The sequence below is a fragment of the Bidens hawaiensis genome, unplaced genomic scaffold, assembly GCF_021521415.1.
Source record: "Bidens hawaiensis isolate Kalapana, Puna unplaced genomic scaffold, B.hawaiensis_p1.1 tig00027748_1, whole genome shotgun sequence".
Classification (NCBI taxonomy): domain Eukaryota; kingdom Viridiplantae; phylum Streptophyta; class Magnoliopsida; order Asterales; family Asteraceae; genus Bidens; species Bidens hawaiensis.
The window spans coordinates 48,743-58,077 of record NW_027494491.1 but is presented as its reverse complement, the minus strand read 5'-3'; the positions used below and the strand labels follow the sequence as shown (position 1 = coordinate 58,077).

At 32.9% G+C, this 9,335-nt stretch overlaps 2 non-coding genes across 2 annotated transcripts; both read left to right on the top strand.

Annotated features, from left to right (window-relative positions):
* Positions 1-5,758: 5,758 nt before the first annotated feature.
* On the top strand, positions 5,759-5,854 carry LOC143575791 (small nucleolar RNA snoR27). Its single transcript, XR_013142831.1, has one exon. It is a non-coding gene; the product is annotated as a small nucleolar RNA snoR27 (small nucleolar RNA).
* Positions 5,855-5,899: 45 nt separating this feature from the next.
* On the top strand, positions 5,900-5,991 carry LOC143575790 (small nucleolar RNA snoR26). Its single transcript, XR_013142830.1, has one exon. It is a non-coding gene; the product is annotated as a small nucleolar RNA snoR26 (small nucleolar RNA).
* The last annotated feature ends 3,344 nt before the right edge of the window (positions 5,992-9,335 follow it).

Genomic DNA, 9,335 nt, shown 5'->3' with positions numbered 1-9,335 from the left:
TGTTTTTCAAAAGCCAATGCCCATTGGTTCACCTCGGAGACTGTTAACGGATCAAGAAGATTTACAGAGTCCATGATCTGAACCCTTAAACCCCAATATACCGAGCAACGAGTTGCTCATCGGTTTTTTGAATATCATTACGAGCAACCAAATGGTAAAACTCGGTCGTATATTCATCAACCGATCTGGATCCCTGCTTCAAATTCTGCAAACATTGATACATCAACCGTTGAAAGTTGTGAGGTAAAAAGTTAGTCTGCAAACACTTTTTCATCTTGGCCCATGTCACAATCCTTGACTTCCCGAGTCTATTTCTTGTCAACTTCAATTGTTGCCACCATGCTGACGCCCTCCCACGTAGCCTGGTAGCGATCAAAGGTACCCGCTTATCTTTAGGAACCTCTCGGAATTCAAAGACCTCCTCTATAATAACCAACCAATCAATGAACCCTTCCAGATCCAAACTAGTCCCATCAAATTCTGGGTTATTAGCTCGGATCCCAGCATCCCAACGTCGGTTGCCATCTCCATGTTCTCGCCTTGGTTCCCTCATGCACCCATCTTCGGAAGACGAACCACATTACCAAAAAAATGGATTATCAAACTCATGCCCCTCCCTGCCTTCAGGGGACTGCCTTCTACGATTCATCAAGTCAGCCATTCGATTAGTGATTTGATTGACCACTTGATCCAATTGTTGCTCCACCCGTGCCATAAATCGTTGTTTCAACTCTCGTTCATAAACCTCGTCGATTGGTGGCCTGTTTCTCCTTGGAGGCATTTTGAGCCAGGAATACGGCTTTGATACCAACTGATGCAGCGTACAATGAGAATCCGAAGGGTAATCACGTTGATTCTTGGAATACCCGTGAAGATCATTCCCCAAACCCTCAAATTCGACCCAAAAGCCAAGAACTTGAAAAGCCAAAAGGCTTTTTATTAATTCTGATCAATGATCAGTCACATTACATTCTTAGAATATTAATAGAAAAGCCAAAATAGGTTTGGTCCAAAACAAATAACCAAAGGCCCAACAACAGCACAAAACAAAACACAAAAGGTAGACGAAAAACACAAAAATGGCCCAAAAGTGTATCTAGAGCCCTTATTTCGAAAAAAATAAGCGGGATAACCTGCCCATGGCGGTTACCACAATGTGGCCCACGTTCCAACGGTCATTTTGATTGGTAGCACGCTTGAAACGGAGGCCCGTAGCCCAAGTTAAGCCCATTTTTGTATAGCCCCTTTTGAAGCGCGATCTTGGGCCTCCAGAAACATAATGTCCCAGTCTTCTATACTTGAGCCCACATCATTCCCTTGGATAGAAAAAATTCGACCTCGAATCAATAGCACCCTCTTCATCAGAAGTGTCCCCGTAATTTCAGCAAGTTTTCAACCACTAATTTCAAAAGTGGATGGGATTATACATTACAAAAATAGTGAGTTAAGGAGCAGAGTTGCAATAATATTACAGTGGAAAGATGAAAAAGTAACTTTTCTAATTAAATATTGTGATTCTAGATTATTCTCCATGATTTTTATAAGATGGTCTTGATTCATTGGTAAAAGTTATTGATGTAAATCTTCTAACCAGTTGTTAATAGCTTCCTATATGTTGATTACATTTATTTGTTTATTTATTTTTGGTCTTATAAGGTCATTTATGTTAAAACAATCCGCCACAATGCTAGTGCACCAGATATAGTAAGATACTGTGAATTTAAGAGAGAAATAGATGACGTCATGTATAGGTGTATTGATGCGTGCAACACGCACGGGTAAATTTTCTAGTTATCTATATTACATTATAATACATATAGACAACCTTTCACCTACCTATACTATCTCTCTTAAGACGTCGTAACATTAGTTACTAATCTCAATTCTCCCCTGTCTTCGTTTGTAAGTTAGTTGTTCTCTTAGCTGTTTGAATTTTTAATTAGGGTTTAATTTATGGAAATTGAATCATGTGTTTGGAGAATTTAGGACCTATGTTTGCCAATTGTTGTTGTATGAAGATTTAGATTACGTGTTTACTTTAATTGGTTTGATTTCAGTTCTCCGTGTCAATGGGATCTGGTATGATTAGTTTTTTAGTTACTTTGAACTTTGGTATGACTGTATGAGCATGTTGCCATTTTTCAACTCTATAGGACTAGGCCACTCAAATGCAGCAATACTTGATAAAATCGAGGTTACATTATTTATATAATTTACGGACTTTGTTTGTTGTTAATCTCTCTTGTTCTTGAAAATTTTATAGTTTGTATCTCTCTCTCTCTCTCAATTCAACCTTATGCACAAGCTTCTAAATTTGGGGACCTTCATCTTGCTTATCGGCTTCTTTTACAAATGAATGACCAGCAACAAATAATGGCTGCAACAAAAGATCTTTGTATAATTTTTCCGTCGACAATGAGATTGCCGGCGACAGTTTGCTGAAAAATGGCGGATGTGCTTAATTTTCGCATCAAATGGTTATATATGTTTGTTTAAACTCACTGCTAAAACACACAACCATATTAGTGCAGCCTTTAAGCAAATATTATCTTGATGATCATGGCAAGCTTGGAGCCATGGATGTCCCTCTACTGTTGAAGAACTAGGACGATTCGGTTCCCGATACCGAGAAGAACTTGGGCTTGATGCCAGGATATATTAGTTTGGCATTGCCGGTTATATTTGTTTCTTGAAGCAAGTGATCAAGGGTTACTCATTGTAGTTGGGTTTGAATGATCATGATGGTGTTTAGGGATGACTTCGGCTTATTAAGAGGAAGAAGGCAAGGGCGGAAGCACCGACACCTAAACAAGATGATCAGCAGCCACACCATGCGAAAGCTCAGTTTTCAAATGTCTTTTATGGCGTTAATTTTCTACTTCAGTGCACTATTCTATGCATAATCATTGTTTTTTTCCTGGAAGGTAAATTTTATTAAAACATCCCTATCACTGAAGGCAAAACAATTACTACTAGAATGGCTTTATAGTATGTATTTACGAGGTTGTTGGATCTTTTATGTTTGTCTCTATCTTATCATCTTTGGATTATGATATTGATTTCCCTGTCCAGATCATAGTTTTATAAAATAAAATTAAATTAAAAATAGACAAAATCATACACTAACTATTGCATCTGATAGAAATGATATAGCCCGCGCGCTGCTGCGGGGTTGCAATGAGAATTCGATTGGTATCGGTTCATTATGATACACGTTTAGTGTAACAAAATTTATAATCATGATGGTGTTTAGGGATGACTTCGACTTATTAAGAGGAAGAAGGCAAAGGTGGAAGCACCGACACCTAAACAAGATGATCAGTAGCCACACCATGCTAAAGCTCAGTTTTCAATGACTTTAGGAAGTCAAAGAGGACCAATTTTATAAATGTTGGTTGTGACTTTTAAAAGTCAAGGATGAACGCGTTTTTTTATTTTATAAGGTAAAAGGCCAGGGGCATGAACGTAAAGTATGGAAATGGTCCTTATTATCTTCAAAATATTGATGTAAACAATTTTCTTATACACAGTTACTAAAACATTCAGATTCGTTCTCGCTATAATTAACAATTTCCATCGACCCATGTTCTTTGGTTTTATAAAGCTACATAATAATAATAATAATAATAATAATAATAACAATAACTAGTAGAACCTGCCACGTTCTGGCGGCTTGACTCAAATTCAGTCGGTATCAATTAAGTTTGTCACAGCAACTTTACTAAATCAAAAATATATATGTGAACACCCGAAATAGTGTCAGTACACGTACAACATATGATCAAAGCGGCATACGATCGGTATCGGTTAGGTTTGTACCGATACCAACGATCCAACGCTATATTAGAAATCAAAATAGTAATGGTATAGCTTAAGATACAAAACATAATATATATATATATATATAACCATGTTTATTCTGTTGGAAAAATACGGACGTTGTGGCAGGAATTCGGTCAGTATCGATAGGTTCGCCACAGAACTGGACTAAACCCAAAAAATAATTTTGAAAAATTAATATATTAAAAAAACACAAGTTTTTGTAGAGGTGAATCGACACATATTCGGTCGGTATCAGTTAAACATAAAAGATAATTTCGTTATTGGCTAGTTCGTTTCAGTACAGAACTAAAGAAACAAAAACTCGGCCGTTGTGTGATCAAAGCGGCATACGATCGGTATCAGTTAGGTTTGTACCGGTACCAACAGTCCAACGCTATATTAGAAAAACAAAATAGTAAAGGTATAACTTATGATACAAAACATAATATATATATATATATAACCATGTTTATTCAGTTGGAAAAATACGGACGTTGTGATAGGAATTCGGTTGGTACCGAAACTAAATCTAAAACTTAACTTCGTCAAATTATTATTGTTAAAAAAAACAACCCTTTAAAAGAAGAACCTAAATTCAATATCTTTAAAAAAAAGAACCTAAATTCAATATCTTTAAAAAAAACGTGAGTCTCCACAAAAAGCAAAACAATAAATAAATTAAAAAAATGATGCTCTTATCAATTGTTAAGAGCAAAAGATTCGAAACTGGACAACATAAAACTAAAGTGAATTAGCTGAAAAACTTTTGCCAACTTACCATGGTTAACATAATTGTTACAATAATGAAACTTAAATTTTAAAAACTAAAATAGCTAGTTTTTTTGTGACACCAACTCTTGATTTTTATCTATATCTAACTATCTATATAATTGTCTACCATAAAATCCTATGTGTCACTCTCAGGTTGTTCCCCCAGTTCTTTAGAGCCACTAGATTGCTTGATTTCTAAATGGAGGCTTCTCATGCATTTGACCAGAATTCGCGGGTATGGATATAACAAAACCCGGATAATCTTTAAATGAGTTATGACATCTCATTTATTTGTGAAACTCTTTCATAATCAAACATTAATTTTCACGGGTCATGAGTATCACCAAACCCGAATAACCTTAAACGGGTTATAACATCTCATTTATTTGTGAAATAATCTCTTAATCATAAAAGAATAATTTCGGTTATGGGTCTTACCAAACCCTAATAGCCCTCAAATGTGTTATAAGATCTCATTTATTGGTAAACATTTTCTTCATGAAACCCCTCCGTTGTTGGTTTATCATCTCCATCGCCGGTTAACTTCTGTTACGACCCACCATCGTCAACTACATTAACGTCCCTTTTTTCATTAGATAAGTATTTGTGTTCATGATTGTTCATTTAAAAAAATTAACATGCCCATGTTCTTTTATGTTTGTTTGTTAAAAATCCAAAAAACCTACACGTCTCAATTGAAAAAACCCAAACGCTAAAAAATATATTAACAAACTAATATATATGTATTAAATTAAAACAAAACTACGTTAAAAAATAAAATAAATCATCATAAAATAGCAAAACGATTAAAAACAAAAACTAAAATTAACTCCCGTAACACGGGAGGATCAAACTAGTATATAATAATAATAATAATAATAATAATAATAATAAGGGATGTTGATAAAACTGAAATTTTGATTTATGTAGTACTTAAAGTAGCGAATCGTTTTCCTAATAATACATACATACGACTAGCCGCAGTGAAGCGCGGGCTCATGTTCATGTTCGCTCATGTAACTCAAATGACGAACAAACAATCGAAGACGAAAAACTAAATGAACAAGAGTTTCTTTCGTATCACATTGTTAAGAAGATGAATTAAATAATTCTCTTTTTGGCTAATACTTTTGTCTATAATTTCAATTCTTTTTCATAATTGTTTGATGAATCAATGATGGCTTAATATATATTACTGCGTTATCTATCTGCAAATTCCTCTTGGGGAACTGAAGATAATTTATGCTTCCTGAGATTGATTTTTTATTGTTTTAATTAGTGAAATTGTTGAAGGAAGAATGAAATTAGAGCATCGATGATGGCATACTTCACTTCGTTATCCTTGCACTTTGATTCTTAAATGAAGAAAATCATGGGGAAAGTATCTCTGAGGTCTTCTGATTTTTTTCATTCTTCATCAATTTCACATTACTTTTCAAATTGTTTTTTCTTTGATTAATTGTTTTGTAATATTTTTAAACATTTATTTTGTTGCTGGATTATTTTTATTTTGGTTTAAAGCTATAATTTCAAGTCCGAACAGTGTTCAAAGGATGAAAAATTACTGTATACTACTTTAATGTGGAAATGGTGTAACAATCATATATAGTTAATAGTATTACTTATGAGTTATATAATCAAAATCGTTAATACGGTTTTAAAACCTAGAACTTGTGACTTGTTAGCTTTGGCCATCTTATAGAATATGAATTAGAGAATGCATTCTAGATCTAATGGGAGAACGTGGTGAATATATTGTTATATTTGGGCCAGACAGGTAGAGAATGGAACTAAATGACAATGTGAGGAGACTTCTAATACCAAAATCAATGAATATGGTGTTAAAAGACAACAAAGAACCGACATCAACTTGCTTGTCACAGTTGTTGAAGCACCTTGAAGACTAGGGTTGTAACCGAACAAACACGAACAAGGTCTTATTCGCGTTCGTTTGTTAAGATATAATGTGTTCACGAACACTTATCGTACAAGATTTTAGTGTGTTTGTTCATTAAGGACATTAATGTGTTCACAAACACAAACGAACCCAAATAAAATCGGCAGAGTCTAGAGATTAAGACCGATACATTCATCAACTTTTTGCTGGTTCTATTTAATATAGATGCAACTGTTAAAAAAAACAATACTAAAAGATCAACAGAGATGCAATTTTTTTATGAACTCCAGGTTGTAATAGAACTTATAGAGCTTTAGAAGAACAAGCTGACAAATTGGTAGTAGATGAAAAGGAAGAAGACGATAGGATAAATGAGGTCGAAATTCTCTAAAAACATGATTTAAGAATGTTATAAGCATGCTCAAAGAAATGTACATGCCTCATTAGAAATCAATGCGTTAAGTTTATAAGTTAGAGAAACACTTTAATGATTATGTAACTAGATAAGAAATTTTAGAGGAAAAGGAAGATGAAGAAGAGGTGTAACATTTAGTTTCGTTACGTTGTTCATGGTGATCTGATAACTTAGAGAAGCAATATTGAAAAAACACAAGACAAGAAAAATATGCGCTAGATGTTCTAAGCAAATTTCATATGGCAGAATGTATTTGTTTGAGCAATTAATATGTAAATCTACCAAGAGTGTTTTCCTTTTAAATGAAGGATGATCTGCTCTAGTGGTCAAATCTCATGCTTTCAATTTGGCCAACAAGGATAGTGTATGTGAATGTATGGAATTTTGTTCACTTGATATTCTTGAATATCTTTCAATCAAATTACTTTTAAGCCCATATTTATATTTTGTTTAGTTTAATTTAAAAAACAAATTATTTTAAATTGTTATAATGCCACGTAGTAGCTTATGTTAAAAAATAGATAGTCTAAAAAGAAATGAAACTATTTTGGTTTTATATTAACTTATCCATCTAATTAAATTTGAAACAGAATAAATAAACGGTTAGACTAAACGTACCCCCCTCGTGTACTTGTCATACCCCCTCCCCTAGACTTTCTACTTCTTTAACAATTTTATTTGACATGTTACTACACTCTAATATTTTTTATAAAGCTTATCATAATAGTAATATTGATTAGTTTTTGTAAAGCTTTTTTTTATTTTCTTTCTTTTTGTGTTTGTTGTTCTTTATCATAATAATATTTATTATCATTATAAAATATATTTAAAAAATAATGATATAATCTCTTTATAAAAGTTGTCACACCCAACCTACGACGGAATTGTCGGGGCGTAACTGATTGCTCACAGTTTTTCAAATGTTACTATCAAGCAATAATATAAGTTTCAATATCTATTAATTAAATTTCATATAAAACAAAATCCATAAAATATTCAAACAAAACAATAATGTATCAAACAAATATAAATCATGAATAATATTGTCTCGTTAATTTTCTTCTAGCATAAATCCTTAGGTGATCTTGTACTTCACATCAAACAAATACCTGCATATGCGTTGAAAATTAAATGGTTTTGTCAATACAAGGTTGAGTGAGTAACACACCAGTTCAAAGTATAAATAAAAATATGTATTTGCAACAAGTCATATGAGAATAACAAAATAACCAAATGAGCAAGTATAAATGAGATGTCGAGAAGCACAAAGCTATAACGACTGGCGTATGATCATACTAGACTGAGATTAGTTTGACCTCTCCGAATGCGGAAGCATACAAAGCAAATAAGCACATAAACCAGTAAGGTATAAGTTGTGCACATAAAACAAAGTTGCAGTTTTGAGTATAAGTATATATAAGAAATATAATTTACACATATGTCTCCAAAACGTGAGAAAACGAGTAAAAAGAGAGGAATGTGGTACTCACCTTAGCAATAAGCAAAAGATAAACGAATGCGGTAAGAACGGTAGTAAACAAGAGTCACGCTCTTCGGAAGTTCTCGACGAGAAATCCTATGTAACAATAATTGCGGGAAAAAAATAAATATGGATTGAATACGAAGCTAAAATTAGATAGAGGTTTGGGATTCGATGATCGGGTGCGTTCTTGCGGAAGTTAAATATTACATAGATTTGTTATGACTTTAATTAAAAAGTATATTTTAATTGATAAATACTTATATAAATATCTATAAGATTTTGGATAGATTAAAATAAGAGATTTTCTTTAAATGTTTATTTTAAAACGAAAATGCATTTAATGTATATATATACATATCTTTATTATTAATAAGGATTTCTTTTATATTTGTAAATAATAGATAACACATAATAAGGGTCAAGTTATTCTACAAAGGGTAATAAAGATGAGAAGTGTGAGAAGCCATAAATAATTGACATGTGTCAAGTATGGACCAAAGGAAAAAGGGTATAAAGGTAATTGTACACATTTTTTCTCTCCACATGCAAGACACATGTTAATACCCCCATCATTTTAGAATATTTATAACTTTTTCGTATGATATTTTTTTTTTAAAAAATTCGTCATAATAACAAGCGTTTTTTTTATCTTAATATGAGTATGATTTTGTTATATAAAATTTAAAACAAAAATCACGTCATTGTGTCTTTTCACACACCATTGTGTCTTTTCGCTTATCATTGTGTCATTTCGCACACCATTTTGCCTTTTTGCTTATAATTGTGTCTTTTTTCATCATTGTGTCTTTTCGCTTATCATTGTGTCTTTTTTCGTCATTGTGTCTTTCTGCACACCATTGTGTCTTTTCGCTTATCATTATGTTTTTTTCGTCATTGTGTCTTTTCGCACACAATTGTGTCTTTTCGCTTATAATTGTGTCTTGTTT